The sequence below is a fragment of the Salmo salar genome, chromosome ssa05 (genome assembly GCF_905237065.1).
Source record: "Salmo salar chromosome ssa05, Ssal_v3.1, whole genome shotgun sequence".
In the NCBI taxonomy this organism is placed as follows: domain Eukaryota; kingdom Metazoa; phylum Chordata; class Actinopteri; order Salmoniformes; family Salmonidae; genus Salmo; species Salmo salar.
The window spans coordinates 65,641,703-65,659,644 of NC_059446.1; the positions used below are offsets into that span (position 1 = coordinate 65,641,703).

Here is a 17,942-nt window from a genome sequence, read left to right on the forward strand (position 1 = left end):
TGCTATAGGCCACTGTCTCAGAGACAGCAGTAGAGATAGCAGACATGCTTTGTATTTACTTGTTATTAAGAAATTACTGTAAGTGGTAAAGAGGCACATCCTGAAATTACTGTAAATGTTAAAGAGGCGCTTCCTGAAATTGCTGTAAGTGGCACTTTGTGGTAACTTAATAATAGTTCAACATAAAAAAAATTGCAATTTTTCGCTCTACCATATTATAATGTTACAATGTGAGCCTTCAGATATTTATTGAGAAAGTTTCTCTACTTATAATCTAAGCCTACAGATATTTAGTGAGATGAGTTTCACTTCCCAACCAACTCCTAATTAACTAACATCAATGGTTGTATAAAATATTCAGACAGCCGAGCAGACGGACCACTCGTTCGTTCCTTGTCCCAGATCTGTGGCCATCATTAGAGACGCAGTGCCATGAGATAAACACACCCTCTGGAAAATAACACAAACCATGTCTCAGAAAACAACACAACACTGCAGCACTGCAGCAGACATCGCAGTGACTGCTCATAGACAGAGGAGCTGTGTTCATTACATCACAGTGACTGCTCATAACCAGAGGAGCTGTGTTCATTACATCACAGTGACTGCTCATAGCCAGAGGAGCTGTGTTCGTTACATCACAGTGACTGCTCATAGCCAGAGGAGCTGTGTTCATTACATCACAGTGACTGCTCATAGACAGAGGAGCTGTGTTCATTACATCACAGTGACTGCTCATAGACAGAGGAACTGTGTTCATTACATCACAGTGAGTGCTCATAGCCAGAGGAGGTGTGTTCATTACATCACAGTGACTGCTCACTGAGCTGTGTTCATTACATCACAGTGACTGCTCATAGACAGAGGAGCTGTGTTCATTACATCACAGTGACTGCTCATAGCCAGAGGAGCTGTGTTCATTACATCACAGTGACTGCTCATAGCCAGAGGAGCTGTGTTCATTACATCACAGTGACTGCTCATAGCCAGAGGAACTGTGTTCATTACATCACAGTGACTGCTCATAGACAGAGGAGCTGTGTTCATTACATCACAGTGACTGCTCATAGACAGAGGAGCTGTGTTAATTACATCACAGTGACTGCTCATAGCCAGAGGAGCTGTGTTCATTACATCACAGTGACTGCTCATAGCCAGAGGAGCTGTGTTCATTACATCACAGGGACTGCTCATAGCCAGAGGAGCTGTGTTCATTACAATGACTGTATATAATGGGTTTATTATTCACAATAAGTTATTTATGTAAAATGGGTTTTGTTAGAAACTGATCGTAGCACTGTCGAGTTATTGGAAAAGAAGATGTTTCTGTGGTTTAAAACCATCTCCCAGAGAGGAAAGTAGCTGTAGCCCTCTATAGAGATACAAGATGAGGCTGGGCTAGAGTTAGCGGATGGGGAAATGAGGTTCAGATACAGTAAGACTGGGCATTGGGTTAGGCTTTGGGAAAGGTAGGTGATTTTCTACATTTTTCCCAATCCACTTTGCTACAGTATCTTTGCCAAAGCTGGGTTGATAAGAATGATGTATATAAACCCTGGATTGCCGATTGCTATGTATTGGCCATTGAGAGGCTTTGAAGCCACCGGTCGGTCGGCCATATTGGCACACCCCAGTAGGAGCAGTCCTCCATAGGAATTAATGGGATTCTACAGTATTTCAATTAAATGTTTCAAGGACTAAATTAAATGTATTGAAGTATTATATTTATTTATTAAGGTGTCTGTAATATAATAAATGTGACAAAAACAAATGTAGGCATTAATAAACGTATTTCTATAACTTCCAAAATATTTTTTTTAAACAGTGAGGGAGTGCCAAAATGGAGGCACGATGGCTTCAACACAGTGTCCCCATCTGACATCTAGTGTATAAATCATTGGTTAATAAGCCTGACTAGAATAAAACACAAATTCAAATAGAGCAAACCAGACCCTTTACAGCTGTCCACAAAACAGAACTGTGTCCTGACCTGTCCCTCCATGCCTTTATCCCTCTGTTCTTCCACCCTACATTCCTCCATCCGTCCATACCTCTGTCCCTCAATCCCTCTGCCCCTTAATCCTTCCATCCATCCCTCCCACAGGTATCTATAGGTTGTGTCAGCCATCCAGCCAGCCAGTCAGCTAACCATCCAGCCAGCCAAACAGAGGCCCAGGCCCAGGCCTCACCTCCACCTCCTCCCTCTGATTAGTACCGAGAGAACTTGGCTCTGATTTGGATGAAGATGGAGGATAAAAACTCTGACATATTAATGAGTAAATTGGCAGGCTTCCCCAGCACTTCCAGCCTAAGGAGCCAGAAGCACGCAGGGTCACTCAGACCAATCGCTCTGACACTTACAAACTCCAGTGTGGATCTCTCCCTACTCTGGACCAATGCCAGCAACCCAGCTCAGCTATAGTTCAAATCTCACTGTTCAGAGCCAACCAGAACAAGGAGAGGAGGCCAACAATGGATCAATAAGTAGAACAAGGTGATCTAATCCACTAGACGTAACATGTCACAACTAAAACCTCCCCTCTATTTAGGAGTGTTGAAGTGTTGGATGTAGTATCTGACAGAATGTGTTTCTGTTGAGGTTTTGAAACCTCCCCTCTATTTAGGAGTGTTGAAGTGTTGGATGTAGTATCTGACAGAATGTGTTTCTGTTGAGGTTTTGAAACCTCCCCTCTATTTAGGAGTGTTGAAGTGTTGGATGTAGTATCTGACAGAATGTGTTTCTGTTGAGGTTTTGAAACCTCCCCTCTATTTAGGAGTGTTGAAGTGTTGGATGTAGTATCTGACAGAATGTGTTTCTGTTGAGGTTTTGAAACCTCCCCTCTATTTAGGAGTGTTGAAGTGTTGGATGTAGTATCTGACAGAATGTGTTTCTGTTGAGGTTTTGGTCCAGGACAGAATGACTGTTGGCTTAGGTTCAGCCTTACTGACACTACTGTAAGAGGTTCAGCGCTGGGCTAGGCTGGGCTAGGCTGGGCTAGGCTGGGCTTGTCTGAAGACATTATTGTTAGAGGAATAACTAAGATAGATTTACGTCTGTCTCCAGACGAGAGGGAGGGACTGGGAGGCCGGCCACCTAGAGGGAGTCTTCTCATTCTGTAGAGTGGCTTGGCTTGGCTTTAGTCCTGCAGAGCCAGAAACAGACAGTCTTCTGAATGGCAAGTGAGGATAGGTTGGCTTTGAACAAGGTGGGGTGGATTGGGTGGGTCTTTGCAGTAGGTAAGGTGGGTTTAGTGGGCATTTGAACTTCAGCAAGTGTAGCAGTAGTCCGGTGATGCACTGATACCAATACAGTTGTATCAGTTAATGGTTCATTCCATGCTTTTCTACTGGAAGCAAGTGGATGGTCTTCCTACAGTAAATGATCCCCATTTACTACAAGACATACCACTCCAACTAAAACAGCTGCTGTGTGTGAACCACTAAATATGCATAACAAAATATAGAGAGTGAATTATTGAGTCATTAGAAACTCGTCTCCATGACGATTCAGACATATTTCCCTCCTTTTATGAAAGTAGCAGTGAATCAGAGATGAATGAATGCATATGCTACTGCCCCCAGACAGATAAGTGCTGTAGTATTTATCACACCAGGTTGAAGTGACCCTTCTCTTCTCCTCTCTCATAGTAGCTTAGCACCATAGAAATACATATTTATTCAATGGGTTTATAATAAATTCATCAATGGTTATCACTTCAATGGAGCCTACAGTCTCCATATTATGAATCATTATCATAGTACTAAGGCTACCATTGTTCTCTATAGAAATGGATCTGACCTAAACAGAACAGAGATTACTAACACGATATGTACATATACCACCGGGAAGGGTAAGGCGGAGGGGCAGCATACATGATAGATCAATATCTGGAACAGGGGGTAGGCAACCCTGGTCCTGGAGTGCTGCAGGTAGGACAGGTGGGTTGAATTGAGGCATACACTGAACTGATCAATTAACTTAGTAGCTCAGTGTGGAGCCTAGTTGGAGGAAAAATCATGCAGTATCTGTGGCACTCCAAGAACAGCGTTGCCTGGACCTGATCTGGAAGATCAAACAGTCTAAATCTGGCTTCATAGCAGAATAGACTCTGTGCATTACAGGAAGTGTAAAGGGCTTAGGTTTGAACCCAGACAATGGCCTCCTCATAACTCACTATCAAAAGAGCACCACTTCAACTTAGGCCCTACACTCGTAGAAAAAAAGGTGCTCTCTGGATCCTAAAATGGTCATTCGGCTCTCTGCATAGAGGCCCTTTGATGAACCTTTTTGGTTCCAGGTAGAACTTTTGGTTCCAAGTAGAACCCTTTTGGTTCCAGGTAGAACCCTTATGGGTTCCTGAAGAACTCTTTCCACAGAGGGTTCTACCTGGAACCAAAAAGGTTTTTTTTCTATGGGGACAGCCGAAGAACCCTTTTGGATTCCCTTTTCTCTAAGCATGTAGAACCAGTCACTCCTCCTTAGGCCTCTCTGCCTTCTTCCCCCTCTTCCTCCCTCTCCTAACCACTTGACTCTCTCATCCACTCCTCTCTTATTTCCCTCGTCGCTTTCCCTCCCTTTTTGTCCTCATCATTCTCTTTCTGAAATCAGTCCCTGTTCTCTTCTGGTCTTTCTAAGGAGAAGAGAAAAGCAGCAGCAACCCCCCTCCATGGCTCGATGGTTTAGTCTATATAATAAATATACATTTCAAAAGTATCTATCGCCCTTCAACCAGGCTAAACCATCGAGCCATTGGAGGGCTGCGGCTGCGTTTCTGTTCATTTCTCTTCTCCCATCTCCTTAGAAAGACAAGAATGTCCGTTGTGTCGTATGGCCCTGCAGAAAAGCCCAAGGCACAGCCTCTCTGCCTCAGTAGCGTTCTGTGAGGCGTTAACACAGATGGGAGAGTGGCATCGCTCGGTCCGACGCACACTCAGACCAGCGTGACATGTGAGCAGCAAACACTGCTACAGAGTAGCCATTCAGACGGGTAAACATCAGCACCTCGCAGCACAACAATGGAAACATACCTTCTAGCACTGAGGGAGGAAAGGAGGGAGGGAGGAGACGAGAGACAGAAAGGCAGAAAGAAGACTAAAGATGCTCTCGTTTGTGCTCGCTGAATGAATGCAACGTAAAGAACCTGTACAGAAACTGCAGATGAGGCTTTCCAGAGTTCCAGAGTCAGCCCACCGTGTTCCCCACACAACCCCTCCCCCCTGCGTCTACATAACCTCGTCACATCCTCCCTAATCCCTATCACACACAGATAGTCTCAGGTGGGCCTGCGTGGAGCTAGCATGTGAGCTCATCATGGTCCACACACATACACACACACACACAGAGAGAGATGCACATACACATTCACGCACCCACATGCACACCCACACACAGCACTGCTGCTACTCCGTCTATTTCTCTACATGCCCTAGATGGTAAATGGTAAACATGCCCATCTAACGTACTGTACAGCATGTGTGTGCTGTGTCTGGGGAATACTATTCCGGCTGAGCGCCACACACACACACACCTGCAAGTACTGCTCTACAGCGAGAGAGGGATGAAGGGAGAGAGGAAACTAGGGATTTGGGGAGGAGGAGGAGTAGAAATCATCAGTTTGTCTTCTTACCTTATAGCAGGACGCAGCTCACCTGGGATTCTCTGGAGAGCAGACGGAACACACCGCTCCACTAACACCAATCACTCTCCTCTCATTTCCCTGCTAACAAACTCAAAACATCTCCCTCTCTATCCCTTGCTCTCTCTCTCTCTCTTCCTCTCTCTCCCGCTAGCCCTGGCAGGTTGGAAACGAGGAGATTGTACTACAACACGGGGGGGAGTGAAACTGGAGGGGGGGAAGTGGCAGACTGACGCATCACAATCCTCCCGGGCGCTGAGCGGAGAGAGATGATGCGTTGTGATTTGAGACGAGAGGTGCGTTAGGAGACGGGCTGTGATGCAGCAGATGGCTGAGGGGTTCTCCTGTGTCCATGTCAGCGATCCTGGAACACCGGCGGCCCCCGTTTAGCGATGAGAGATGGTGCGGCCGGTGGAGTTTGAGGAAGCAGACTGTGGCAGCAGCAGTGTCTGCAGCATTAGCATTAGCAGTGTAGCAGTGTAGCTGGGTTAGCCCATGTGTGCGCTGAGCCGGGGCTGAGCTGGGGCTGGCAAAAGGGAGAGAAGGGCTCAAACACTATCGATTGTGTCTATCTTTCCTCTATCTCTCTCTCTCTCTCTCTCTCTCTCTCTTCTCTCTCTGTATAGCACAGTACAGTATACACTTAGGCTGCAGCACTTACCCTGCCAGCCTGCCAGCCTGCCTGCCAGCCTGCATTCATTAATCTAGCCCTGGATGAGAAGCGTCAACAGCAATCACAGAGGAGAGATGCATGGGGAGACACTCCTTAAGTGCTGTCAGGGTTTAGCCTCTCTCCCTAGCTCTCATAACATGTTGCATTCAGTATACATTCATCTGATATTGTCTCTTCAATTTTTCATATGGAAGTAGGGGTTTGTGTGTATGTGTGTGTGTGTGTGTGTGTGTGTGTGTGTGTGTGTGTGTGTGTGTGTGTGTGTGTGTGTGTGTGTGTGTGTGTGTGTGTGTGTGTGTGTGTGTGTGTGTGTGTGTGTGTGTGTGTGTGATTCAGATAGGGTATAGAGGTCAAATAATTATCTTCCACTGTGACAGCTCAATTTGTGAAAACGCCAACATCATGACCCTGTCACATAATACACCACAAACCACAGATAAAGGGAGAGAAATATTACTCTCTCGCTTTCTTAGTATCAGCCTTGCTCTCTCTCGTTCTCTCTCTCCCTTTCTCTTCTACCTATCTTTTTCTTTCTCTTTTTCTTGACCCTGACTGATGTGTTGCCACAGGAACCAGAGTGTGTCCATTGTGTTGTGGAGGCTCTTCATTAACATACCTGATAACAGGCAGAAAAGCGTGAAATCCACATTAACAATGTTGTATCTCGAGGCTAACAAATGGGCATTCTACCCTGGCAATCATAGAATATAATTCAGGAAACACTTAGCATCCTAATACAACATTAAATCGGTATAAGGAGTCCTGGGTGGCGCAGCGGTCAAAAGCACTGCACCGCAGAGAGGCGCCACCACAGCCTGCGGTTCCATCCCAGGCTGTGCCACAACCGGCCGTGACCAGGAGCCCCATAGGACGATGGTTCAGCGCCTCCGGGGTAGGGGAGGGTTTGGCCGGTGGGGCTTCCCTTAGCATCTAACACCTTGTGACAGGGCCGGGCGCCTGCAAGCTGACTCCGATCGTCAATCAAACAGTGTTTCTTCCGACATATTGGTGCGGCTGACATCCGGGTCAAGCAAGCTGGTTATCTGTTATTGTACATATATCAACATAACAACTGAGGATATCCTACAAGACATGTAGACATCCACTGACAGGAACAATAAGCTGCCTGAACTAACTAAATGCTTTATCCGAAACATGCATGCACAGTCACACACACTGAGGGATGCATCCTGGCAGTGTTGGAGGGTGCTAGTGCGTGGGTGGAGAATCCAAGAGGGCTCTGGCTCATGTATTATTTAGGACACACAGGACACCCTGCCTGCCACACACACACACACACACACACACACACACACACACACACACACACACACAGGAAACCAGAAGGACCAGCGGAAAGGGAGAGAGAGAGAGAGAGGGAAGGAAGGGGTATGGCTGAGGGCCTGTGTAATGATGATGATGAAAGGGGGGTTAAAGGGAGAGGAAGTGAGAGGAAGTGGGGCTAGAGACACAGCGGGGGGCTGATAGACCAGAGAGAGAGAGATTCATCTGACTGGGAGCAACACAGTAGCATTGCCCTCTGGCCTGCCCTTTTCTCTCCTGTCATCCATCCTTTCCATCCCTCCATCTGCGCTGACACGGCATGCCCTTCAGCCTTTCACCATTCACCACTACTGCTATCCATCCATCCATCCCTCTCTCCTCTCCTCTCCCCCCTTCACACAGCTGGGCTCCCAGAGGAGAAAAGCAATCTGGATATCCACTGGAGTCTACAGCAACCCTACAAGTCCTCCAATCATCATTACTCCCTCCCATCCCTGCCATGCATCATAACTCATCTTGACAGATGACTTCCTTCCTCCCATCCACTCGCACTACATCTCTCTCCCTCTCCCTCTCTCTCATGTGTTGTCTGTATATATTCCCTTGTTTTCAGGGCTGAGAGAAAGAGAGAGAGAGAGAGAGAGAGAGAAGAGAGAGAGAGAGAGAGAGAGAGAGAGAGAGATTATCTTTCTCAGGTTACAGGGCCAGGGCCTGGGTCGCGCTTCAATCACTCTCTCCCTCCATCCTCCCATCCATCAGGAGAAGGGTAATGTAATAACACTCTCTCCATATCAGACAGCTGAACACCAGCATCCTAACCAACCACCAGATAACACCCCGGAAACATTACTGAAACACATCAGTCACAACAAGGAAAGACAATGTGGTTAAGTATCAATCAACAGGTGGTGGAGGAAATGGAGGTGAAGTGGTTGGACTGTGGTGTCATCATTAAAGACAATGAAAAGCTACATACTGCTGATATACTATAGTACTGATATATCCTATGCAGTAGGTGCCGCCTGCTATTTTTCAAACCCTTTTATATGTTATTTCAGTTTAAATCATCTTGCTTCCTATAAAATACTAGACACCAATAAACTCCCCTCCAAACTGAATATATTCAGTGTGTATATTGTTTGGTACAGATCTCTTCAAACCGCCTGGGTCTCATTAAGATTGCTGATGTAAGTTATCAGTTACTGAATTAAGACAAGTTAAGCATTTCTTTGTGTACTGTTCCTCGCGCTCCAGAGTGACAAGTCAATTTATCTCATTTGGAAGTCTAATGAAACAAGCTACTGAATCACAGGCCGTGTCATTCAGGATCACAGGGCTTTTGTACCGACGCAGCTTTCAGTTGCAAACTTCTGCCCAAACTTCTGCCTTATAACGGGATGCATTCATGTTTCTGGGCCGTGAGATGACAGAGAGAAGACACCACACTCCCTGGGCTGGACTTCCTCACACAGTACAAATGAAGGAATTATCATCCGAGTCCATATCATTAGGAAACTCCTCAGTAATAAAAACTTAGCAAATAACAAAGTCAAATGAAATAGCAGTAAAGCAATGTGTCAGTGACACATAAGCTAATGTATTGAAGCGTAGATAGCACAGAGACAGTATAACCTTGTATTGTTTGCCTACAGGCTGATGCATCTCGGTGGCCATTCATGTTTCATTGACAGGGAAGGACAGGGACTAAAATGGCTGACTTCACATATGCACAGATATGATAATTCTAGAGTTCAACTTCAGTTGGCCAACTTTGTAAGCAGATGAGATAAAAGCAACAGCCCTACTAGCCATTAGGAAGGCCATTAAAACCAGCTCACTGTGTTCACACTGCCAGTGAACATCACATTTGCATCACACTGCCTGCTATAATTGGCTTAGCCCTGCCTGGGCACCATACACAATATATTTCATCTTAGAGCCTGCCTGACTGTGATGCTGTATTCATACAGTGAAATCATTTTGTATTATTTATACAGTGAGAATAAGGGAGTAGCTATATATTTCAAATATACAAAGTGAATATATATTAGACTCCTCCCCTTGTAACAGAATAAGGCCAATCAGAGCATTCCAATCCCTGACTGATTTACCTCTCTGAGGAAGGAGACAGTTATCCAAGGGCAAAAGCATATAACACAGCAGAAACCCCATATCCACTTCACATCAGCCATCATGAGGTACAGCAACATCCTACACAAGACAAACTGCTTTTCTCAGTCCAACTGTTTGTTTTGGTGTGTGTGTGTTTGTGTGTGTGTGGTCTTGTTCTATCCTCATCCCCACAAGGATAGTAAAATAAGGAAAATTCTCCCTAATGCAGACATTTCCCACGAGGACAAAGGCTATTTTAAGTTTAGGGGTTAAGTTTAGGGTTAGGAGTTAGGTTTATGCTTTGGGTTACGGAAAATAGGATTTGGAATAGAAATACATGTTTGGTGTCCACGAGGATAGAAAAAAACAAGTGTGTGTGTGTGCAGTGATACTCCTCTTGAACTCAGATAGCACCACTCCCCTCTCCTCCACCTTCTGCATTAGGTAGCTGGTGACACGCCCCTGGATCCCCTCCAGAAGTCTCTCTCTCTCTCTCTCTCTCTCTCTCTCTCTCTCTCTCTCTCTCTCTCTCTCTCTCTCCCTCTCTCCCTCTCTCCCTGGGCCCAGGCAGCATCAGATCAATAGAAGAGACCCAATCACAAACACCAAGACATAACACACCCAGCCGCCACAACACCACTAAACACAACACTGCTTATTGGAAAACCTGCTGATTGCCTCCACAGCTCAGTGTAGCAAATTAATTGAAGACTGATTAATGAAACAACACCTATAGCCTCGGGGCCTAAGGGGACGTGGTCTTCACACAATTACTTCTTAACAGCGGGAATGGACAAATAGCTCATCAGTTGGCCTGTCTTGTCTGTCTGTTTGCTAGTGAAGAATCACCCTGAAGCTTTGTGGCTTTGTTGCTGACTTTAAAATGCAAATCACTCAGGCTGATCACTGCAATCCCAGCGACATGAATAAGACTCTGCTTCGGAGTCAGCGCCGGCTGAACTGAAAGAAGAAGAGCTATAATCCCTATTCTATTCATCACTGAGCAGCTCTGGGTACAACGCTGTGTCCTAAATGGGACCCTATTCCCTACATAGTGCACTACTTTTGACCAGAACCCTATGGTCCCTGGTCAGAAGTAGTGATTTACATATGGAATAGAGTGCCATTTGGGATGCGGCCCAACGGCTACAGGAGCACAGATGAACTCTCAGAGAGATGGTAGCTGAGCTAGCATCATCCACAAAGAGGAGAAGTCTGGGAGCCATAGAGTCATAGGGCTAGAGAGACATCTAACAGTGGATTGGCCTTGGGATGACCCTGCTTCATACTGCCTTCAGATGGACCCGGAGGAGAGAGGAGAATCACCGAGGTTGAGGCTCACTAGAAGTGTAGGGATATGGGGCTATGTATGACTTCAGAGAGGATCCTCCTTTGTAACAACGGAACGTTACGTGGTTCTGGGTGGTGGTGCTGAGTTTATCAAGTCGACTGGCTGGATGGATTTCTAAAGTGAGAGTGGAGTAGTAATTTGCAGGAAGATGGTTTCAAATGAAGGGTGAATAAACTTGAATGGCATTTCAGACTGCTGAGAGAAAAGAGGCAAGACCTAAGCCTGTTATTAGGAGCACTTTCAGCAGAAAGTCAAATGACAGCGGACTCTACCTTTCAAGTTAGATATGGTCTTAACTACTGTCTAACTTGCTGACTAGTGATTGTTGCTCAAAAGACAGAAGGGACAGATTTGTACTGTGAACGACCACAACACGACGAGACAAAACTACAAATAAACGTTAAATGAACTCTGAGCATCATGTGACCAGTAGATGGCAATGACTCACCAACAGGTGAGATAAGATCAGCACAGTCAGAGGAGCAGTGCATTGATTAACACTATCAAACAAGAATGTGCCACAACTGCCAATATCAAGAGAGACTATTAGGTGACAAGACTGTCGTTGACATGCCATATTAAAGCAATGCCTCAGAAACATATGAACCCATCTCTGTACTATTGGTACCTCCATTATAGACTAGAGTCCGATTCAATCAGAGCATTGTCCACACAGAATGTGACTGACACCAGTCTCATCCTGTGCCGTTAAGAGAGAATCTCTGTTCTCAAGTTGAGAATCTCAACACTGAGCAACAGGGACGGGGCATTGGAACATACCACTAGGATGACATCATGCTCTACCACAGGGTCAGAAAGGTTTAGAACAATGATTGACTAATTAATTGGCCACTTTCCATACAAACAAAGTTTTAACTGCTGTGCCATCACATGAGAGAGATTCATCTCAGGCCATTCATTCATCCTTAGTCCAACTGTGATACAACTCTAAGTAATGTTGGGCTCAGACGACTCAGAGACTCATGTCTCCCTCACTAACTTTAAGCACCAGCTGTCAGAGCAGCTCACAGATCACTGCACCTGTACATAGCCCATCTGTAAATAGCCCATCCAACTACCTCATCCCCATACTGTTATTTATTTTATTTATTTTGCTCCTTTGTACCCCAGTATCTCTACTTGCACACTCATCTTCTGCACATCTATCGCTCCAGTGTCTAATTGCTAAATTGTAATTATTTTGCCACTATGGCCTATTTATTGCCTTTACCTCCCTTATCCTACCTCATTTGCACACACTGTATATAGACTTTTTCTATTGTATTATTGACTGTATGTTTGTTTATTCCATGTGTAACTCTGTGTTGTTGTTTGTGTTTGCACTGCTTTGCTTTATCTTGGCCAGGTCGCAGTTGTTAAATGAGAACTTGTTCTCAACTAGACTACCTGGTTAAATAAAGGTGAAATAAAAATAAATAAAAGACACAGAAGGGTAAGTCCTCTCCTCTCCCATCCTCATCAGGGCAGGAAATGACATCATAAAGCATGGGAGTGATATAATCTCAGAGGCCCTAGTCTCTGTTCAGCCAGTCCTTCTAATGAAGCCAATAGGTTATTCCTAGCCCTCTGTTGAGACCGTACATAATCTTTACTAAAATAAGGGGAATTAATCAAAAAACACTAGTCTTGTCCCACTAGTTTGTAAGACCGAGGTATGGTAAATGTCCAAAAAAAATTCTGCTGTTATCAAAGTGAAGTAGCAAGCAACACTCAGGAAATATCTTCAATGGAGAGAGAGAGAACAACTCTTCAGTCCCCTTTGCTGGCTGGTAAACTGTTGAATGACAAAGTGCCTTATCGGGCGTTAGATAAGAGGAGGTCACAGCCTCACAGAGATAGCGACAGAGCTACGGAGGAAGAAAGACAGCCTTTGTTATCACTCCATTTCAGCCAAGCAGGGCTGTCAACAAAGCAGCTTTTGACAGATTTCCAGAGAGAGATTTCCATACATCCATTCCTCCATTCAGTAGGATGTGGAAACTACAGTACTGAATGAATGAGGAGGTGATCTGCAGCCAAATTGCAACATACTATGCCAGTATAGTGTATCCATGGATGGGACTGCATCTTCAGAGTTTTCTAGAGAATTATTTGATCTCACTGCAGAAGAACTTCCCCCCTGCATACAAAAACACCCATCACGTTTGTGACTGACTAAAATTCCCATTAAACGTCCATTTATGCAGCATTGTGCAGTCATAACAGCATGTGTTGCTGCAGTGATTAATAATTCAGACTTTGACATTTACAGTTTGGTGTTGGGTTCGTTTGGCATGTTTTCCTGGAGCAGAGGAGTAGTTAGTTATGGGAATCAGCACATATCCTCCATAATTACATCTGACTGTGTGTGTGCGTGCGTGTGATCCAAACGAGTCGGACTAACCTGCTGCTGCCGTCGTTCAGAGTTAATTAGAGGGTTTAATATAGACACCAGCTGCTGCTCAACATCTAATCACCAACAACTACACATACAGACAGAGGAGGGGTCGGACACTGCAGTAAGACCCTGGCTGAATCCCAAATCACCCCCGTGCCCTCGGCACTCCATTTGCGCACTCATGTGCGAATCCGCCGTTTGCACAAGTGTGAAAGCTGAGGGAGTGAAAATGATCGAGGGTGTAGGTAGGGGCTAATTAGACCCTCCTATAGCCACTTTGACCAAGCCAACAAGGCTGCAGGTTTCAGAGCGAAGTGCTATCCCGACACGCACTGCGATATGTTTGGAGTTTGTGCAATTTAATACAAAAGAATGGAGAGGCGTGCCTAATTATACTGTTTGCCACGTGCATTTGCTAATGTCTGATTTCAAGACTTGACACGTAACAGATGAAACACCTCTCAAATTAAATGTTTAACTGTTACTGAGGTGTAAATCTTGCAAAACGGCACGGGGTACTTGTTCATTTGAATTTCATGCTTGTTTTATTTGTAAGTGGAACATGATTTGCATCATTCAAGTCACGAGTCTCACGTCGGTAGCCATGAAGTGCTTTGAAAGGCTGGTCATGGCTCACATCAACAGCATCCTCCCGGACACCCTAGACCCACTCCAAATCGCATACCGCCCCAGCAGATCCACAGATGACGCAATCTCAATCGCACTCCACACTGCCCTTTCTCACCTGGACAAAAAGAACACCTATGTGAGAATGCTGTTCATTGACTACAGCTCAGCGTTCAACACCATAGTGCCCACGAAGCTCATCACTAAGCTAAGGACTCTGGGACTAAACACCTCCCTCTGCAACTGGATCCTGGACTTCCTGACGGGCTGCCCCCAAGTGGTAAGAGTAGGCAACAACACGTCTGCCACGCTGATCCTTAACACTGGGGCCCCTCAGGGGTGTGTACTTAGTCCCCTCATGTATTCCCTGTTCACCCACGACTGCGTGGCCAAACACGACTCCAACACCATCATTATGTTAAGCCGGGGGTCGGCAACACGCGGCTCTTTAGCGCCGCCCTAGTGGCTCCCTGGAGCTTTTTCAAAAATCTGAAAATGGAAAAAGATGGTGTGAATATATTTTTTGTTTTAATATAATTTATTATTCAATGCTGTAAAAATGTGTATAATAAATATTTAATTTCAACATTTCTGTCAACGAAGATTTACGTCATAGCCTGCGACACACGTTTCTTTCAGCTCGGCGTAGTGCCAGACAGGTGGCTGTTGCAAACAAACCGGCGGGTGTGTCATGGGCCATGGATCCCAAAGGAAAAAAGCGAAGGTTAGCTGAGGAGAACACAGTTGTTGGACCGAATCATTTGCTTTCATTGCCAATGCGGAAGGATTGCCTGCATGTTTGCTTTGTAATGAGAAGTTGTCAAATAACAAAAAGAGTAACGTGGAAAGACATTTCCATTCTTCCTGACAGTTATAGGAACATGAAGAAATATGCATTTGGAGTATTATCCATCTTTGGATCAACATACCTGTGCGAGCAGATATTCTCAAACATGAACTACATAAAATCCAAATACCGCACCCGCCTCACAGATGAGAGCTTGCAGTCCTGCGTGAAGATTAAAGTTACATCTTACATGCCCGATGTTGAGAAGCTGTCCAGTGATGTCCGAAAACAGAAGTCACATTAAACGGGTAAGAACACAATCCTGTCATAGGCACATATTTAGTAACAAAGTGGCTGTTTTTATAAAGTGATTTCTGATTTTTGTCAGTATATATTTGGAATGACACATAGGGATATTATTGTGTTTTGTTGCTCAGGTCCGAGGATGGCTGCATTGTATTGTGCGTGTCAATAGAGAAGAGGGTGCTGCTGCATTTTACCCTTGCACATTTTCAGAAAACTAAAGAGAAGTGGATAATGCACAGAAATCGATCTTAAACTGTATTATTTTAATTTGATATACTTTACCTTTTCAAAAGACTGCTGTTTTATTGCACTCTGTCTGTTGCCCAGATAAGGGGGAAAAGAGAAGAGGATTGTATGGTATTATTGAGGATTGAAAAGCATTTTATTTCCATGGGGAGGTCTGAAATTACAGGAGGCCTATTGTGCACGTTGCACAGTTTGTTGTTGTTTTTTCAAATCCTAAAATAAAAATGACATCAAAAATCAGATTTCTGTATTGTATTTCTATAATTTCATCAATGCAACGAAACATAATACATTAATATTATAATGGAAGTTAAACTTAAAGCACCATCGTACAGCAGAGTAGTCACGTGGTGCGTCATTCTCTCCAGGATGCGCTGCAGGTAAAATAAACGTTTAATCATGAATGCTCATTATGTATTTGTAGCCTACTTATCATTTTGATAGTAGGCTAATATAGCTAATATAGACACTTACAGCATGTGTTGCCTTCATTATAAGGCTTATATAAGGCTTTTCATTTTTTGCGGCTCCAGACAGATTTGTTTTTTGTTTTTTTGGTCCAATATGGCTCTTTCAACATTTTGGGTTGCCGTCCCCTGTGTTAAGCAGACGACAACAGCGGTAGGCCTGATCACCGACAACGATGAGACTGCCTATAGGGAGGAGGTCTGAGACCTGGCCGTGTGGTGCCAGGACAACAACCTCTCCCTCAACATGATCAAGACAAAGGAGATGATTGTGGACTACAGGAAAAGGAGCACCGAGCACGCCCCCATTCTCATTGACGGGGCTGCAGTGGAGCAGGTTGAGAGCTTCAAGTTCCTTGCATCCACATCACCAACAAACTACCATGGTCCAAACACACAAACAGTTGTGAGGAGGGCACGACAAAGCCTATCCCCCTCAGGACACTGAAAAGGTTTGACATGGGTCCTCAGATCCTCAAAAAGTTCTACAGCTGCACCATCAAGAGCATCCTGACTGGTTGTCAGGATCCATGCAACTTATTATGTGACTTGTTAAGCACATTTTTACTCCTGAACTTATTTAGGCTTGCCATAACAAAGGGGTTGAATACATATTAACTCAAAACAGTTTTTATTAATTACATCACTGGGGCCAAGCTTCCTGCCATCCAGGACCTCTATACCAGGTGGTGTCAGAGGAAGGCCATAAAAACTGTCAAAGACTCCAGCCACCCTAGTCAGACTGTTCTCTCTGCTACCGAACGGCAAGCGGTACCGGAGCACCAAGTCTAGGTCCAAAAGGCTTCTTAACAGCTTCTACCCCCAAGCCATAAGACTCCTGAACAGATAATTAAATGGCTACCCAGACCCCTATTTTAAGCTGCTGCTACTCTCTGATTATAATGTATGCATAGTCACTAACTCTACCTACATTTTACATATTACCTCAATTACCTTGACTAAGCGGTGCACCCGCACATTGTATATAGCCTCGCTTGTTATTTTACTGCTGCTGTTTAATTATTTGTTACTTTTATTTTTTACTTTTTACTTATTTTTTACTTAATAACACTTATTTTTTTCTTAAAACTTCTAAAAGCATTGTTGGTTAAGGGCTTGTAAGCATTTCACTGTAAGGTCTACACCTGCTGTATTAGGCGCATGTGACAAATTTGATTTGCTTAGCTCCATTCCGTTTCTTTTCATCCTGAAAACTCCCCGTTCCTTAACGATTGCAAGCATACCCATAACATTATGCAGTTACCACTATGCTTGAAAAAATGGAGAGTGGTACTCAGTAATGTGCTGTATTGGATTTGCCCCAAACATAACACTTTGTATTCAGGGCAAAAAGTGAATTGCTTTGCCACATTTTTTGCAGTAACTTGTTGCAAACAGGATGCATGTTTTAGAATATTTGTATTCTGCACAGGCTTCCTTATTTCACTCTGTCAATTAGGTTAATATTGTGGAGTACCTACAATGTTGTTGATCCATCCTCAAATTTCTCCTGTCAAAGCCATTAAATTATGTAAATGTTTTAAAGTTACCATTGGCCTTCAACTCCGGCAACTGAGTTAGGAAGGACGCCTGTATATTTGTAGTGACTGAGTATATTGATACACCATGCAAATAGCAATTAATAACTTCACCATGCTCAAAGAGACATTCAATGTCTGCTTTTTATTTTTACCCATCTACCAATAGGTGTTCTTCTTTGCGAGGCATTTGAAAACCTCTTTGTGGTTGAATCTGTGTTTGAAATGCACTGCTGGACTGAGGGACCTTACAGATAATTGTATATGTGGGGTGCAGAGATGAGGTAGTTGTAAAAAAATTATGTTAAACACTATTATTGTACACAGAGCGAATCCATGCAACTTACGTGACTTGTTAAGCAAATTTTTACTCCTGAACTTATTTAGGCTTGCCATAGCAAAGGGGTTGAATACGTATTAACTCAAAACATGTTTTATTCATTTGTAAAACGTTCAATAAACATCATTCCACTTTGACATTATGGGGTATTGTGTGTAGGCCAGTGACCAACAAATC

General features: G+C 44.3%; 1 protein-coding gene across 2 annotated transcripts in view; it reads right to left on the reverse strand.

Annotated features, from left to right (window-relative positions):
- LOC106605507 (cyclin-dependent kinase 14) overlaps positions 1-17,942 on the reverse strand; it is a 200,463-nt gene that overhangs the window by 159,229 nt on the left and 23,292 nt on the right. Inside the window, exon 1 of one of the 2 annotated variants that reach the window (XM_045718622.1) lies at positions 5,628-6,200. The exons of the other annotated variant lie outside the window; for it this stretch is intronic. The gene's annotated coding sequence lies outside the window, so the exon portion shown is untranslated. Of the gene's footprint in view, positions 1-5,627; positions 6,201-17,942 lie in introns of those variants that run through there. 2 annotated transcript variants of the gene reach the window in all.